Source organism: Citrus sinensis, chromosome 4, assembly GCF_022201045.2.
Source record: "Citrus sinensis cultivar Valencia sweet orange chromosome 4, DVS_A1.0, whole genome shotgun sequence".
Classification (NCBI taxonomy): Eukaryota; Viridiplantae; Streptophyta; class Magnoliopsida; order Sapindales; family Rutaceae; genus Citrus; species Citrus sinensis.
This window is the reverse complement of record NC_068559.1, coordinates 10687116-10706145: the sequence shown is the minus strand read 5'-3', so window position 1 is coordinate 10706145 and position 19030 is coordinate 10687116. Positions and strand designations below refer to the sequence as shown.

Sequence of the window (19030 nt, the reverse complement as noted above, 5' to 3'; positions counted from 1 at the left end):
CTACCTTGCTTGCTTGGGTTCAACTTCTTTTGCATTTAAAAATAGTTCGTTGATACATTCTTCGTCGATCGTGAAGTATCCATTAAGCAAGTAGTGTTGTTACACTCACAAACAATGGATGATGACCATCATTTCCTTTTTTTGTATAGTATAAGGACTCCACCAATAGCGAAGTTGAAAACATTCGTTTAAACTTCGAAGGGTTTCGTGTGGTTCAGAAGAACAAGGACAAGTTCCTTAGATATTGCCTTTTTCATATCTTCGAGTGCATACTTGCATTCTTTGGATCAATAACACGTTAGATTCTTCATTTGTAGATCTATCAAAGGTGTCGCCTTAGTTGAATAGGTGGTTCCCACTAGAGAATGACCTTCATCTTAAAGTTCTCCATCAATAGCTTATCGTTTATTATTTTGTACACTAGGAACTATATTTCTCGTTAAGTAAAAGAGCACTCTTTCATTTTGAGGTAGAGTTTATTCTTTCATAATACTTGGAAAACTTATCATAAATGTTGGCCATCTTCCTTGGCTGTAGTGCCGCATACCACAATATTGTCCAAGTATACCATAACGAAGTTGTAGAGGAACGGTTGGAGGACTTTATTTTACAAGAGTGCAAAACGTGGCTGGTACATTGGTGAGGACGAACAATATAACAAAGAATTTGAAAGATATGTTCCTAGTGACACATTTCGTATTTAGTTCATCTCCCTTGGTGACGCAAACCTAATAGTACTTGAAGCGCAAGTCAAGCTTGGTGAAATATTGCACTTCGCCAAGTTGGTCAAAAAAATCCGCTATCAAGGGAATCAGCTACATGTTCTTGACAATGATCTTATTAGCACTCTATAGTCGATGCATATTCGTAAAGCAATCCTTACTTTTTTTTAATAAGATAGGTGCATCGAATGAAGATTTAGACGGGCAAATGTAGGCAGCATCCAACAAATCACTAAGCGTTTTTTGGGGCTCTTCGAGTTCTAGTGATGCCATACAATTAGGAGCTAGTGCTAGAGTTTTGGCACCTTGTTCCAACTTGATCTCGTGATCTATCTCTTGTTTAAGTGGGAGCTTCTTCAAAAGCTTGGAAGGCATAACATCCTTAAACAAATCGAGGATAACTTGTACTTATTGAAGGACTTAGTTTGGAGCATTTCCAAAATCTTCCACTTCATTAAGCTCCTGGATAGAGCCTAAGAAACATGGTTCTTTCTTGAAAGGATTCTTAAATTGCATTGCCGAGAGCATCTTCTTTTTGGACTTGACGCACTCCACAGGAATAGTGCATGCCTTCCTTTTGTTGAAAATTCTTAGATAGTTTATGGCTAGCAATGGAAAGGCATGGATTTGATTGAAGAATTCCATGCCAAGGACTATCTTGAAGTCATCCATGGGCGCGATGGAGAAATTGAGCGTTCCACTCCACGTTCGAAGCATTACATATATAACTTTGTACGGTGCCCATAATGGGCTTGGCAAGTGAGATTACCACTTTCATGGTGCCTTTTTCCTTAGTTACCTTGAGGCCTTAACAATTGGCCTCATCTTTCGATACAAAGTTGTGTGTTGTTCTTGTGTCTAGCAGCGCACGAACAATTTGGCTATTAATGGATGCACTTACGTATATGAGCCATTCCTTTGCTGGAACAGCTGTTAGCGGTTGGCTCTTCAGAGCGCCAAAATGTTAAAGGGAACCCATAATAGATCAGGGTTCCTTTGCTGGCAATGTAGAGTTGCCCTTGAGCTGAGCAGCAAGGGTATTGAGTTTTAAACGATTTCTTTTTCAACGGCTGCGTACTTTACGTGGGCTGTTGTATATAAATTATGGGCTTCGAGGTCGGGGTGCTTTTTTCTTTCTATCTGATTTGTTTTGCCTGCTCTTACCGCTAGGAGGCTAATCTCAAGCATAAGGTTAACGAACTCGTTAATGTAATCTTAGATGCCACTCGTTTGCTCGAGGCAACATAAACACACTCTTGCCCTTTTTCGGCATTGCTTACGGAAAATTATTTTTGGGGTTTTCACTTGAAATTTGCCCATGTCTATAGTGTAGATGCCTTTGCCTATTTCTCTATGCTTCCATCGCCACTATAGTTAAGTAACCTTAAAGATATGTAGGTGTCATGCTTACTTTCAATGCCTCATCTTACAAACCAACGGCAACAAAGTACTATTCTAGCCTGAAGAAAAAGTTGTCCTCGATAATGTTATTCTGAGTTCCATCGTAGGTATCAGGCTTTGGCACATTGATTTAGTGTGCATCACTCGAGCTTGCGAAAGCAATACTATATGTGAGTGTACCCGTATAACCGGCCCAATCAGAGTAGACTTCCTCCACCTTTTAATGAATCGCATGTGCCTCGATTTTACACAAAGCTATGACTTTAAGCAACTCATCATAGAATGCTCGAAACTCCCCTCGAACGGTGTTGGCTTAGTCTTGGATGAGGCCTTGGTGGCTACTGTAAAGTTGATAGACTCACCCTTTAGACTATCAACCCTTTCTTTCAAAATTTCGAGGGTTTCCTGTGCGTCAAATAATGAAGTTTCGAACATTGCAACACGAGGTTCCAAGGCATCAATAAAAATGGCCTAGAACTTTGATACGACTAAAAAATGTTTAATTTACTCTCAAGTATAAAAGTGGCTAGTTATACTATAGATCGGTGAGTCCAAAGTCGGTCCACAGAGAAAATATTTAATTTGTTTATTTAAGTTTATCGAAAACAATGAAAATAAAATTTAATATATGCAATTTAATTTGAGCAAAATTATAAAATTAAATTAGTTAGGGTTATGATCCACTCTTAGTAACAAATACAATTTAATAAATTCTTTTTATTTTTAGTTTATTGCCCAAATGATTAATTGTATAAATTATAATTATTTTCACAATAATTTTATTATGGATTAAGTACTTAGTGTGCCAAAATTTAATTTATCTACAATAAGTCAAAATACCATTTTACCATACTTTATACTAAGATATTAAGAATTCATTGTGCGAAACCCCATGTTTGTCTACAATAAATCAAAATTTCAAAATATAAAATATGGATAAAATTATATGGAAAATAATTTAATTTATATAATTAAAAATAAAATTTGTTTAAATCATATTTTTTCACTAAGAGTTTCACCTTCCCCTAACTATTAATATTTAGCTATTTGAAATAAAAGGAATTATTAAAATTGAAAAATACATAATTAAAAAAAAGGTATTTGAAAATTGGAAATAAAACTAGTTTTATTTATTGAAAATATATTACAAAGAGAGATGAGAAGAAGAATTTGAAGGGAAAGAAGAGAAGAAAAAGTGTAGAGAGGTGTGTTCTCCCCCTCTCTATTTATATTAATACATGATTAATTCACACCACACAAATAAATAAAGTTAATTACATCTTAACCATATATTTGTCCTATTAACAAAACATAAACCTAACTTAATTCACTCAAGTACATCCAACACATTTCACTAACAATTCCACACCTAATATAGTAAAAACTTATAATTTCACAATTACTACATTTACCGTGGTAAAAACTAATAAATTTACAACAAAAGTCACGAATCCTCCTCGACAATGATCTAATTTCTCGAACTTCTAGAATCTAAATTTGACATCCATACATTTGTTTGTAGCCTCAAATTGTATGAAATTATTATTTTTACCTAATAAATACACAAAATACATAAAATCAAATATTTCGAAAAATAATTAGAAATTCATAATATGTTACATAATTAAAAATGTAAATTATATTTTAAGCACAAAATAACATTTTTACCCCTTAATAAACATACAATTTTTAACAATAATCACACCCCTCAACTAGCTTATTGCTAGCCCCTAGCAATTAAAGGGTAATATTAAATTATGATTTACAAAATTCACATGCAACTTAATAGTTGTGCATCTATCCTCTAAACTACCAAATAAATAAACTCTCTCAAATTTTTCCAACTCTTTGTCATTCACTCATTATTCAGAATATTATAAATCTTCTTTTGTGCTTATGTGATTAACACAATACTTATGGGGCTTCATTAAAAGAAAACAACATTTTCGTTCTAAAACTCATTAGAAATTCTATCTTTAAGTAATAGATTATTTAAATATTTTTAACCCATGTACCCAGCTTTAGGCCAGTTACTCCCAGACCAGTTGGGCTTAGAGCACTAGGTGTTGAGACACCTCTAACTTAATTACTCGGGTTCTACATATAACAAAATTAAATGCTGCAAAATACACTTTCTACTACCTTAGATATTATCCATAATAAATCAAAAGAACTAAATGCTGCAAAATTTTTAACTTAAAACCCACTAGTATGGGTCATAGTGTGTGTGTGTGTAAAGAATGATTTAATAATACCTGTTAAATGAGTAAACAACAAAATGACTTAATAACCAAATGGAGAGTTCACAAATTTGAGTAATTCAAAGAAAATGGAACAAAAACAACTTATTATGAATTTTAAAATGCAAATATAATACAACGAAACTATTAGGATGCATCTCAAAAGTCGTAACACTTTACACATCCATCCTAGAAAAAAAATCTTGTTTTTGGCTTTTCTGGGTTTTTTTTTAAATAATAAATAAACACACCTATTTATAATTTATGCCAACTATCTCCTCCCCCAACCTAATCAAAACATTATTCATGATTTAAAGATATGCATGCAAAAAGGCAAAAAAGATAAAGAAAACATAAATAATAAAATAAGAAATAAGAAAAATCACACCTGAACAAGTAATAGAAGATACATTTCTAGAGTCACTACACCCATACTCAGCCATCTTCGACATAAAACATTACTAGGATTTGAGATATTCCACAACTGTCAACTATTCCCCACCTCCCAACTAGAACAAGACATTCTCCTCAATAGCTTAAAGGAAAGAAGTAGAGTTTAGAAGACATTACCTAATCGCTCCAAGAAGATAATTACAACTAAAGAGTTAAGTCCAACTTGTACTTCTTACTAAGGCTAGGGTTACCATCATTAGTCAACATTCCAATGCTAAGGTCGTAGGATATGGCTATGGTTTGTAAGCTTGTAAAAGATCAAGTAACTCATTAGCAGTAGAAGCACAAACAAAGAGTTTTTTTCACGGAGACTGGAATAAAATTATTCTTAATTGCATGATTAATGAATGTGAGCAAGCCATCATAAAAATTATTAACATTTAGCAAACCGATGGGTTTTTTTTATGGATGTTCAAATAGGCCCAAGATGCAAATGTAATCAGTGCCTCTAAAGTTGCAAGATCTCCTGGCAAGAAAATGAAAGCGTCAGCATGATTTAACATCTCCGATATTCGCTATTGCATATTTGAGACAACTAACTTTTCTCCAATTGGTAGGTCGGACATGCATCTCAAAGGTTTTAGGGCTTGTAGAATGATACCTAGCACCTAGTTTCCTTTAATAAAAATAGCTTCTGAGACAAATTTTGATAACCCGCGATCACCTCCTCTATATACAAGGTGTAGTTTCCTCTTACCTATGACACGACCAAGATCTACAACTGCTTGAACGAATTCCTTGTATTTTCCATAATGAAATCCGAAAAGCAAACAAATATTTTTGAATTGTCTACTCGAATATGTTGCCATTGGAATAATCTTCAAAAACAAGTTATGAGTGTTTGGAAAAAGAGCTCATATTTAAAGATCTTAGTGACAAACAAAATGAGAAACAACTATAAATGGGTTGCCGTATTTTTCAAATGACGCGTAAAGCTCAAGTCTCAATAATTCAAAAGCAAACAATAAAAGAAAAGCAAATAGTGAAAAAATTGATTAAATACAAAATCACACTACTAAACGCAATAATACAAATGATAAAAGAACAACAAAATAAAAAGGATATTTACTGGTAGTTGTGATTGTAGCTCACATCTTCCTCTGGTTTTACGTCCGATAACGGCTTGAACGTCCTCTGTGAGTCAAGGATCGAATTCCCATCCAATTTTCTTATAAACTGGCAAATATGGTCTTTCTGAGTTAGATTCCTAAGACTAAACTGTGCGCTTTCTTTTTGTAATAGTCATCATAACCTATGAATCTCATATTGCACATGTCCGCTTCGATGCGTCTCAAGAGATCGTAAGATATTATCCAATGATTCTTTACTCAGGTCATCTTTAACGAACTTAATTCTATCTTCTCGATTATTAGAGATCATTCCTAAAGATTTACAAATTTCTCATTTGCAACTACGTCTTACACAGTTATGACATTCTAAGCCAAGCTTTTAGCTCTCCTTTTTTTAGCAAATGTGCTTTTACCAAAACCAGGCATGTAAGAAATAAATGGATCAAGAAACTCACTAGCTAATCAGACCTTTGCTTCAATTAACCAACAAATATTAACCGAAATTCCATTGACCATTAATAAACACAATCGTTCACAACGAGCTTTGTAAATTTTCTTGAGGGCATTTTGAAGGAGAGAAGGAAAACGCTTATGCAATTTATGTTGTATTTCTTCCACAACTAATTTTGGGGTCTCAGTTATTGTGGGAAGCTGAGGATACCGACTTAAGAAGTCATGGACTACCGTTATCCGCCATTTATACGAGAAAATAAATCAAAACATGCCAAAATGAAAAGAATCAAATCAAATGTGAAAGTGAACAACAAAAAGAAAGCACACAATGTAAAAAGGAAAATGGACTCAATTCGTCCTCTTATTGAGTGAACTTCAAGCTCTAATAGGAAGTCATATATACCACCCTCTATTTCTCTGAGTTGTATTTCTAAATCCTAAACGTAGGACACTAATGTTGATGGTTGCAGATTCCAAATTGGATGTGATTTACAACTTTGTATCAAGCCTCTCAGGTGAAATTTCACTTGCAATAAGTTTTTAAGATGTGTGAATATAATCTTCTTTATTGAGGTGCTCATGATGTACTATGATGAAAAAAACACAATTATCAAACACACTTAAGCAAGAAACATGATAACACGTATCATTCAAGATAGTCAAACCATTCAAACGGTAAAGTAACAATGAAAAGTTAAATCACTAATTAAAAACTTAATCAAGATTTGGTGGGTCACTCAAATTGTTTTCGGTGTTTTCTTCACGTGGTTGGTATTCCTGATATGGTTTTAATCTTTATCCATTAACTTTAAATGTGACATTGTTCTTTGGATTCTTAGTTTCTACAGTCCTATATGGATATACATTTTTCTACAACAAATGGGCCACTCCATTTTGACTTTAACTTTACTAGAAACAAATGAAGACGAGAATTATAAAGCTACACTTTTTGACCAATCTCAAATGTTTTCCAAAAAATTCTTTTATCATGAAAAAATTTTGGTCTTCTCTTAATAATTCTTGAATTTTCATATGCATCATTCCTTAATTTCTCAAGTTCATTCAATTGCAATTTTCTGACATCACCAACATCATCGAAATTTGAATTAAAAGATTTAATAGCCCAAAATAATTTATGCTCAAGTTCAACAGGTAAGTCACAAGGTTTACCATAAACTAGCCGATAGGGTGACATTCCTAAAGACGTCTTAAATGCAGTACGGTAGGCTCATAGTGCATTAGTCAGTCAAAGAGACAAATCTTTGTGGTTTGGGTTAACTGTCTTTTCTAAAATTTGTTTTATCTCCTTATATGCTAATTCAACTTGACCATTTGTTTGAGGATGATAAAAGATAGCAACTTCATGTGTAATTTCATATTTTTTTCATTAGAGATTCATATTTTTTTCATTAAAGACTCAAATGACTTATTACAAAAATGCTTACCTCTATCATTGATAATAGCTCAAAGGATTCCAAATCGACTTAAAATGTTTTCTCTTAAAAATTTAACCACAATTTTGCTATCATTATTTCGACAAGAAATTGCTTCAATCCATTTTGAGACATAATCAACTGCAACTAATATGTACACAAATCCAAAATATGGTGGAAACGGACCCATGAAATCAATTCCCCAACAGTCGATATCTCAATCTCAAGTTTGGGATTTAAGGGCATCATGTGTTCTTTTAGTAATTGATCCCAATTTTTGACAATTTTTTAAAGTTTTGCAAAATTGATATGTGTCTTTGAATATGGTAGGCCAATAAAATCTACACTGCAAAATTTTAGCTATAGTTTTTCTTAAAGAAAAGTGTCACACCATATGTTTCAGAATGACAAAAATTAATGACACTACTTACCTCATTATCAGGAATACAATGTCGGAAGATTTGATCAAGGTAATATTTGAACAAGTAAGGATCATCCCAGTAAAATTTCTTTACTTCAACAAAGAATTTCTTTTTCTCTTGAGTATTCCATTGCAAAAGCATTTTACCTGTAACAAGGAAATTAACAATGTTAACATACTATGGCATTGGGGTAACAGAAAATAAAAATTCATCCGGGAAGGAGTCATTGATGGGTGTTATGTCAGTGCAGAATTTAGATATTAGTCTTGATAAATGATCAGCAACAACATTTTCGGCATCCTTTTTATCTTTGATGGTGAGGTCAAATTCTTGAAATAACAAAATCCAACGAATTAGTCTTGGTTTGACATCCTGTTTAGTCATCAAATATCTCACAGCAATGTGGTCAGTAAAAACAACAGTTTTAAAACCAAGCAAAAATGAACGAAATTTGTTCAATGCAAACACCAAATTAAGTAATTCTTTTTCAGTTGTCGAATAATTCATTTGAGTACTATCCAAAGTCTTACTCGTATAATAAATCATAAACGGCTTACCATCCATTCTTTGTCTTAAAACAACACCAACAACAAAATCACTTGCATCGCAAATTAATTCAAAAGGCAAAGACCAATTAGGAGATTGCATAATGGGTGCAGATGTTAAAAGACAAATTATTTTCTCAAAAGATTTTTGACAATCATCAATCCATTCAAATAGTGCATCTTTTAATAAGAGGTTACAAAGTGGTTTAGATATGGCACTAAAGTTTTTTGTAAACCTCCTATAAAATCTTGCATGTCTTAAAAAGGATTGCACATCTTTAACTATTTTTTATAATGGCAATTTAGATATGACTTCAATTTTTACTTTGTCGACTTAAATTCATTTAACAGATACAACATGACCCAAAACAATTCCAGAAGTAATCACGTAATGGCATTTTTCCCAATTCAACATGAGTTCTTTTTCAACACATCTTTTTAAATTTTTTTCCAAATTATTAAGGCAAACATCAAAAGAATTCACAAACACAGTCAAATTATCCATAAAGACATCTAAACAATGTTCAACCATATCATTGAAAATACTTAGCATACATCTTTGAAATTTTGCAAGAGCATTATAAAGTCCAAATGACATTCTTTTTAAATGCAATTGTTCCAAAGGGATATGTAAATGTGGTTCTTTCTTGGTCTTCAAGTGCTATAAGAATTTGATAATAACTTGAACATCCATCTAAAAAGCAATAGTAGGGATGTCCAGCTACTCTTTATGAGATTTGGTCAAGAAATAGTAATGGAAAATGATATTTTATAGTGGCTTCATTTAACTTTCTATAATCAATGCACATGCGCCAACTAGATGTAATTCGTGTTGGAATTAATTAACCATTTTCATTTTTAACAATAGTGATTCCAAATTTTTTAGACACTACTTGTGTATGACTTACCCATTTACTATTAGAGATAGGGTAGATAATTCTCGTATTAAGCAAATTAAGGATTTTATGTCTTTACTACTTCTTTCATGTGTGGGTTTAATCTTCTTTGAGGTTATTGACATGTTTTAGCATTTTCTTTCAAATTGATTCTATGTGTACAAATTAAAGGATTAATATCTTTAATATCATTTAAAGTCCATCCAATTGCGTTTTTATGCTTTTTAAGAACAGATAGTAACTTACCTTCTTGGTCACTTGTTAGAATGGAAGAAATCACAATAAGATAAGTTTGTTCTTCTCTAAGATAAGCATACTTCAATCCCTCCAGCAAAGGTTTCAATTCCAATTTAGGGGCTTCTTGTTGTTCAATCTTTTCAATGATTCTAAGCTCCTCAAATTTTGGTTTCTCATAATCATTTTGTAAAGTCTGATAAGAATCAAACAACAAATTTATATTAGAAGTATCATGTTCAAGTTACTTATTTGATTCAATTGAATTTACCAAACAAATATCGCTAAGTTTAGAAAAATTCCCTTTTTGAATATTCTCTTCTATACAAGATTCAAGCAATTCCTTTTATTCATCAATCTCATCTTTATTCTCATTTTCTTCATTAGGTTGCCTGCACATGTTAAAAACATTCAATTCCAGAGTCATATTTCCAAACAACAAATATATTAAACCATTCCTATAATTAATCAAAGCATTAACAGTTGCTAAAAATAGTCGACCCAAAATTAAAGGAATTGGTTTATAATTATTCAAAACAGGTTCAATTTCTAAGACAATAAAATCTACAAGGTATATGAATTTATCAACTTGTACAAAAATATCTTCCAATATTCCTTTTAGTACTTTAATTGATCTGTTGGCAAGCAAAAGTGTAGTTGAAGTTGATTTTAACTCACTTAGATTAAGTTGAAGATAGACTAAATATGGAAGCAAATTAACACTAACACCAAGATCCAACAATAAATGCTCAATTTTGTGATCTCCAATAATACAAGAAATAGTAGGACAACCAGAATCTTTGTATTTCAACTTATTAGTAGTAGACAAAATGGTACTTACCTGTTCAGCCATGAAAGCACTTTTTTTTACCGTTAATTTCCTCTTGACTGTGCATAAGTCCTTTAAAAATTTAGAATATGAAGGTACCTGCTTGATTGCATCTAATAGAGGAATGTTAACTTTCAATTGCTTAAAGATTTCATAAATTTCAGAAGAGTTGTTTGATTTCCTTAGTTTATTCAATGCATACAGAAATGGTGGTTCAAATGGAACAATAATTATTTCTTCACTAGTTGTAAGTTTATTAAGCCCTTCCTTACCCTTTGAATTTTCATTGTCTTTATCTTCACATGGTTTAGAAACAGGTTTATCAATAACCTTACCACCACAAAGAGTTATAACTGACTTGACTTGATCTATGGGTAAATTTTGTTGAATCTTAGGATTTGGTTGTGGTTGAGCTGGAAGTTTTGCTTTTCCTTCAATTGTGAGTGCATAAGTGATTTTAGCAAGAGTATCTTTCAAATAATAAAAGGTTTGTGCAATTTGATTGTTCATAGCATCTTGCTTCCTAATGAATGAATGCATTATATCTTCCAAATTTTTTCATGGTGGTGGAACATAAGGTGCATAAGGCTAAGCATTTTGGAAATTTTGTGGAGGTGGTATTATCCTCAAACTAAAATTTGGATGATTTCTCTAACCAGAATTATAAGTTTGAGAATAAATATTTGACTTATTAAAAGTGTTAATGGCATTAGCTTGATCATGCAAACATTCTTTAAGTGCAGGCAGAGTGGGACAATCTTGAGTGAAATGATCATTAGAACTATAAACATCACATGCAATTTTTTGAACAGATTTTACGTGATCCCTCTTTTTACTCTCCAAAGCTTCAACCTTTCTAACTAGGGATGCAAATTTTACTTGTAAATCATGATCTTCCCTTAGGTTATGGATTCCTCCACTTGATAGAGATGGTTGTGATTTATTTGTCAATTCAAAAGCTCCAACAGTATCCCAATGTTGTGCATTTTCAATTAATTGGTCAAGTTAAGCTAGTGCATCTTCAGGATTTTTATCTCTAAATTCACCATTACACCATTTCTACAACTTGTCTACTTTGTGGTGTTAAGCCCTCGTAGAAATAAGTGACCAATCGCCAAGTTTCAAAACCATGGTGTGGACATATGTTAAGCAATTCTTTAAATCTATCCCAACATTGGTATAATGTTTCTCTATTTTTTTTTAGTGAAAGAAGTGATTTTCCTTTTAAAAGAATTGGTTTTATAAGGTGGAAATAATTTTAAAAAAAATTGTTCTTGAATGTTATTCCAAGATTTTATTGATCCATATCTAAGGTTTTGTACCTAAGTTTTAGCTTTATCTTTTAATGAAAAAGGAAATATTTTAATCTAATTACATTCATGCTACAATTTTGGTTTGTGTATGTGTGTAACACTTCTTCAAAATCTCTTAGATGCAAGCATGAATTCTCATATTTTAAACCATGAAATGTTGGTAAAAGTTGGATAATACCGAGTTTTAAGTTGAATCAATATGCTTTTGGAGGAAATACTATACACGACGGTGCTTCGATTCTCGTTGGATTCATGTAGTCTCTTAAAGTTCTTGGTTGATTTTGATCATGTTGAGATTGATTGTCTCCCTGATCAATTGGAGGATTAAGTTGGCCCAAAATGTTTTCGTGTTGGATCTCGTCTATGATTGGTGACGGTGATTGAGATATACGAATTAACCTGCCACTTGAAGTTCGAGACCAACGTCTCATGCAAGGATGATGATGACGTGTGTGTGTGAAATTATGTTGTAAAGGTGATACACAAACAAATGAATAACGTAAAAAAATGAAAATTACACAAATTAAAAACAAAATGAAAATTAAATAAACAAGATAAATGTACAAAAAAATGTAAAATAAAAATAAATAAACTGAAAATTAATTAACTGAAATTAAAATAACTAAATAGGCGATAAACCAAACATATAAACAAAGTAAATGCCAAATAGAAAAATAAAATAAATGCGTAAATTAAATTACAGAAATAAAAAAAGAAAGAAAGAAAAGAAATAATTATCTCAAAGTGTAGACTCATTTTCGTTTTTTCAAATTTTAAAAATTACCAACCAATTAAGTGATTAATTCAAATTAATGGGCCTTCGTAGTAATTTTTAAAGTCAATGTCCTTTTTATTGAGTCCAAATAAGGTCCAAAAAAGTCTAAATATGGTCAAAAGAAGTTCAAGTTGTAGGTCCAAGTTTGAGTATTATGGGAAATTTTGGCAAGAGACCTATTAAAAATTTTTCTATAATTTGTGGTCAAACTGCAATTATGAGAAGAATGGGCCTGAAGCAAAGATCTTTGGGGCAAAACTGAAATTCTGAAAGATTTTGTAGATAGAATAGAATTTAAAAAAAGGAAGGTACATGAAAATTTACAAAAAAAGTAAAAAAATAAAATAAACACCTTTCCCCGGCAACAGTGCCAAAACTTGATACGGCTAAAAAATGTTAATTTACTCCCAAGTATAAGAGTCCGAGGTCGATCTACAGAGAAAATATTTAATTTTATCTAAAACAATGAAAATAAATTTTAAATATATGCAATTTAATTTGAGCAAAACTATAAAATTAAATTAGTTAGGGTTATGGATCCACTCTTAGTAACAAATACAATTTAATAAATTTTTTTATTTTTAGTTTATTGCCCAAATGATTAATTGTATAAAATAAAATGGCTCAATCAAATTCAAATTAGAAGTGATCCATGAGTTATCATTGAGCTTAATACTGAGTATACAACCATTATTGAGCTTTAAAGTTGTTTTTGTTTCATTGATTCATACTTTGAGCTTTCATTTATATCCATATACATTGTGTGAGAACTATCTTAACGTAACCATATCATTGAGCTTTCATTTTCTCATATGACTCTTCTTTCTCATGGTATACTAGTGGTAGAATCCTTTACCACACCCTCCTGATTATTGAGGTTAAGACACCGAAAGAGCCCTGTTGTAGTGTGCCTCGAGTTTTTTTAAGTGAACCTTACTTTTCATTGCGTCAAGCTTATCTTCTTATAGCATAACTTAACACTTGTCTTTATGCTCAATCAGCTGCAGAGACCTTGTCTTAACCTCCCCATATGTCAGTTGTTTAGCTTTTTGAAAGGATCTTTATAGTATCTCTCTTCAAAGTTTGTTTGTAAAATAAGCCAATGTCTTCTCATGACCAAAGGCTCAAGTGTAGAGAACCTTCTAGTGAAATCAGTTGACAAAAAAAAAATAGTGACTGCATCTCTTCCTACTTGGTGAAGGCCAACTTGAAGGAGAACTTTTGCTAGTGAGAGACGTAGCTAAAATCCTAAATGAATTCTGAGAGTAACTAGTCGATGCTAAGCTCTACTCCCTGTTTTTAGAGACTAAAACCAAGACTTGGCTGGGCCCGTGATAGTATGTGCAAATATACGACACATGGCCTTTTCCCCAACTTAATTTATGAACATTTGATCCTAGTATAACTCAACATGCTTAATAGGGTCAAATGTACCTCCATATCGTGAAATCTAAGGCACATTGAAGTTGGTTGGGAGTGTTGCTTGGCAAATATTCGTGGAGAATGACGATTAATAAATGATTGACACTTGATCCCTGGTGATGAAACTATCTTTCTTAATGAGTTTTCGCACTTGTTCCTCTAGAAAAGACATCTTATGAAGGATTTTTCAAGGTATCATTTGACTTCTGAAGGAACCTTCCCCATTCTGAGGAGATCTTTTGGCGTTAAACTTATCTTGCAAATCTTCGATTGGCTGTTTGCCATGCTTTCAACCTTACTACCATTACATCAACTATTAGCAATAAATCTTTCATCTCTAGAGCAAGCAGTTTGTGCTTTTATTCCAGTTATAATGGGGTTGAGCTGCTTACTTCAGGGGCCTCTTATTGTTCGATAGAAAGATTTTTACCCAAGGCTTGTATGGTGGCTTGCAAGCCAATGGCACAACAAATCTTATTAGCTAACTCATCAAAATGTCTCTTAGTAATGAGCTCATCACTATGGAGGACACTAGTCGAGGATTTTATAGACTTTGTCTGTTTTTGTCATCTTCTTCACAGGTTCAGTGATAGGTTCCTTATCATAGTCATCATCTTCTTCGATGATAGCAAGGTTGTCATCAGAGAAATGGTTGTCTTTCATCTTATTCCAAACACAAACAAAATAACTTGGTAACCATTGTGGAGCTTTTTGTTGCAACCTCCACTAAGGCGGTGCCAATTATTTTAACTAGATTTTGGTGGATCTAATTAAAACAAATAGATTTGTTTAAGGTTGGTTAAGGTCTCCTTGCTAAGCTTATGGTGTGCTCTCACAAGCTGGAGGAGGATAGCCGGGTGAGTTAGTTATTTGGCAAAGGGACTAAAAATAAATGAAAATAGAGAAAATAAATAAAGAAAAAATCACCAAGCTTAGAACTATAATAACCTACGAAATAGAGCAAATTGAGGTTAAAAGTGGAGTCAGCGGTAGTCGACAATTATATGTCAATGCTCAAATGAGATTTTGGACAATAAAAGGGCGAAATTTCAGCTAAGCAACCTAAGAGGGGGGTTAATTGGGTTTTTAAAAACTTAAGAAAATAAAATCACAAAACAATTCAAGATATTGTCTTCGAAGATTCAATAACAATAAATTAAAAAATAAACAATATAAAGAGATGAGGGAGAAAAAACTAACACAATATTTTTACATGGTACAAACTCTGCCTACATCTATACCTCCAAGCCAACCGAGCTTGAAGATTCCATTATCCAAGCCTTTACCACAAAAAGCTTTAAGATCTTTACAATTGACTTCCAAGGCGTTAATAAACCTTCACAAATAAAGATGATCCCTGATAACTTTATGAAATGAGAGTTATTACATCAATTCTAGACTTAAATCGAGATCACTTAGAGAGCAAATAAGGTATTTTTATTACATTTTGGTTAGTTTTTGCATAAACATTCATTTTAGTTGAGTCTTAATACGTTTTGCTTGAATCAAAGTAATTTGTGCTCAAAACAAGTGCATAATTGTAGGTTTTCAGAAATTCTTAATTCATTAAGGGATACTGAGACATTAGACCAGTAAGAGGAGGAAAGAAGATAGCCGCAAAAGAAGTAAAGCACAATCGGGAACAGTGCAGTGTTGTAACTATTGTTAGAGCAACCAGTGCTGTAGCAATCTGGGAGCACGGAGGGAGAAAACTTAAGCGCGGGTCAGCTGCAAATTTGCGATCTGCATGTTTCTTAATTTAACTCATGCACGTCCAGACTTTTATTTACCCTAGTTTGCAGTATAAAAGGATGGTGCGCACCACATAAAACGGCGGCAAGGAATTAACATTGGAGAAATCGAGAGGAAAAGAAGAAAACAATCAGAATTCAAAAGAACCAAGTCTGCATCAATGAAGAATCCAGCAGCGTTATTTGGATTCAATCTTCATCATTCTTTACTTGTTCTTTTCTTTACTCTTTGATTGAACCGATGTATTTCGTGAACAATATATTGTTGTTTGTTTTTCTTATTCAGAATATGAACTAGATTTGCTTGTAATTGAGTGACAAACAATCTAATGGGTTCTTGACTATTCTTATGTGTTGTTATTATTAATATAACTGTTATTTCGGTTGACCACCCATTTAATAGTTCAAGTTAAGATAGAGCAGTAAAATGTCATGTCTTAGCGAATATTATTAGAGTATTACTTGATCTTAATTTAAGTTTCCTGAATTAAGTTATCTTGAATCCCATAAGGGCTATACTTGAAGTTAAGATTTGTAACACACTAAACATAGGTGCTCACCTTGTAGGGTGGAGAGACTAAAGGGTCATAAGGTCATATCATAAGTAGATTGACAACTGGTCATTACTAATATATTTAAGGGTATGAGAGTTCCAATACGCGACAGCTGAGGATACAGATTAATTCTGCCCAGTGCTGCAGCACTTGCCGTAACAACTGGTGTTAATTTGATGAAAAACAGTCAGCCCATAAGGAGAGTTTGATCATTCAACTACCATAATCTCAATTGAATCTTAGACACATTTAATTTAGTTTATTTCATTACGGTATTATTTTACTTTATTCTCTCACAATCATCAATTACAATAGAACCCACTTTACGTTTGTTAACTTCGGACTCAAGTTAGTTTGCACTATTGTGATTGCTATAGCATTTCAAGTAACATCAATCCATGTGGAGACGATCTTGAATACTCATCACTTTATTACTTATTGTGTATACTTGCACATTGGCATTAGTAGCATTTGATTACAAATTTACCAACAAGTTTTTGGCGCCGTTGCCGGGGATTAATTGTTTATTTTTAAAGTGTGAAGTAAATCTTGATAGTGCCAATTTGATTTGATTTGATTCAGTCTATTTATTGCCAGATCAGTACTTGCATGAGTAAAGATGGATCTGTGGTATTCCAATTCAATCTTAAGATTGAAAGGACTGTTAGGAGACTGCGAAGAGAACAAAGGAATTCAAAAAAACTATTTCAGGTATGAATAATTTGCAGGATGCGGGAAATTTGGACCCTCACAGGCCCTTACAACTAGTCAACGTTCAGGAAGAGTAGAATGGACATGCTAATCAGAGACAACCAGGCGATAACAACATTATTTATAAGGCTGATGACAGAGACAAAGCGATTAGAGATTATGTTGTGTTAACTCCTCAAGTTGTACACCCTGGGATAATCAGACCTGAAGTAGAAGATGCAAACTTTGAATTGAAGCCAGTGATGTTTCAAATATTGCAAACAGTTGGTCAATTCAATGGATTGCCAAATGAAGATTCTCATCTCTATCTTAAGTTGTTCTTGGAAGTGAGTGATGCTTTCAAGATTACTAGGCAACATAAGATGCCTTAAGACTGAGGCTCTTTCCTTATTCCTTACGAGATCGAGCAAGAGCATGGTTAAATTCGTTACCATCTGATTCCATCACTACATGGAATGAGTTGGCTGATAAATTTCTAATGAAATATTTCCCACCGACAAAAAATACAAAATTACGGAATGAGATTACTTCTTTCCATCAACTTAAAGATGAGAGTTTGTATGAGGCTTGGGAAATATTCAAAGAACTGCTCAGAAGTTGTCTTCATCATGGTATTCCTTGTTGCATTCAATTGGAAACTTTCTACAATGGGTTGAATCCGAGTACAAGATTAATGGTGGATGCTTCAGCAAATGGAGCTCTGTTATCCAAATCTTACACTGAAGCTTATGAAATTCTGGAGAGAATTGCTAATAATAACTATCAGTGGTCATCAACCAGGCAACCAGTAACAAAAAGAACAACAGGGGCACATAACATAGATACAATTACAGCCTTATCAGCGCAAGTAACCTCATTGACTAACATGGTAAAGGCCATGACATCTGCTCCAGCAGTAGTGAAGCAAGTTGCTGAACTTTCTTGTGTATACTGTGGTGAAGAACATGACTTTGATAATTGTCCTGGAAATCCAGCTTCAGTAAACTATGTGGGTAATTTCAATCGACAGATTCAGAATAACCCATATTCAAATACTCACAATCCTGACTGGAAACAACACCCAAATTTTTCATGGAGCAGTCAGAATCGAAATGCTCCAGCATTAAATGGACAAAATAGGAACACTCACCCACCTGGTTTTTATCAGCAGAGTCAAGGGCAAAAACATATCAGTCATGATCCAATCACTTCACTGGAAGCATTGATTAAGGAATACATTGCAAAGAATAAAGCAATTGTGCAGAGTCAAGTTGTATCCTTAAGGAACTTGGAAAACCAAATGGGACAACTTGCCACAGCAATGAGTAGCAGGACTCAAGGAAGCTTACCTAATAACACATAAGATCCTAGAAGAGAAGGCAAAGAACACTGCAAAGTAATTAATTTGAGATCTGGAAAGAATGTTGATATTCTAATTGATGTGACTAAAAAGGGGATGGAAAGTAATTCCTCACAAAAACCACCTCAAGAGGAAAGCATGTTACAACAAACCAACCATCAAGACACTGGTTACAGGAGCCAAGCTACAGCAACTTCAGAAGGAACTCAACTAGTACATGCTGAAAAAGAAGCTGCAACACCAATAGCCACGACCTACAACAAACTAAACAAGCAGAGTTTGGTACCTCCTGAAGCTACCCAGCAGTTTAGACATCCACCACCTTTCCCACAGAGATTCCAGAAGAAAAAATAAGACAAGCAATTCAGCAAATTCCTGGAAGTGCTGAAGCAATTACAAATCAACATACCTTTTGTGGAATCTTTGAAGCAAATGCCTAATTATGTGAAATTTCTAAAAGACATCTT

The 19030-nt window shown here is 33.2% G+C and overlaps 1 non-coding gene across 1 annotated transcript; it reads right to left on the bottom strand.

The window, feature by feature from the left end:
- Positions 1 to 17731: 17731 nt before the first annotated feature.
- LOC127901956 (small nucleolar RNA R71) lies at positions 17732 to 17839 on the bottom strand. The gene has a single exon (XR_008054360.1). It is a non-coding gene; the product is annotated as a small nucleolar RNA R71 (small nucleolar RNA).
- Between the last annotated feature and the right edge of the window lie 1191 nt (positions 17840 to 19030).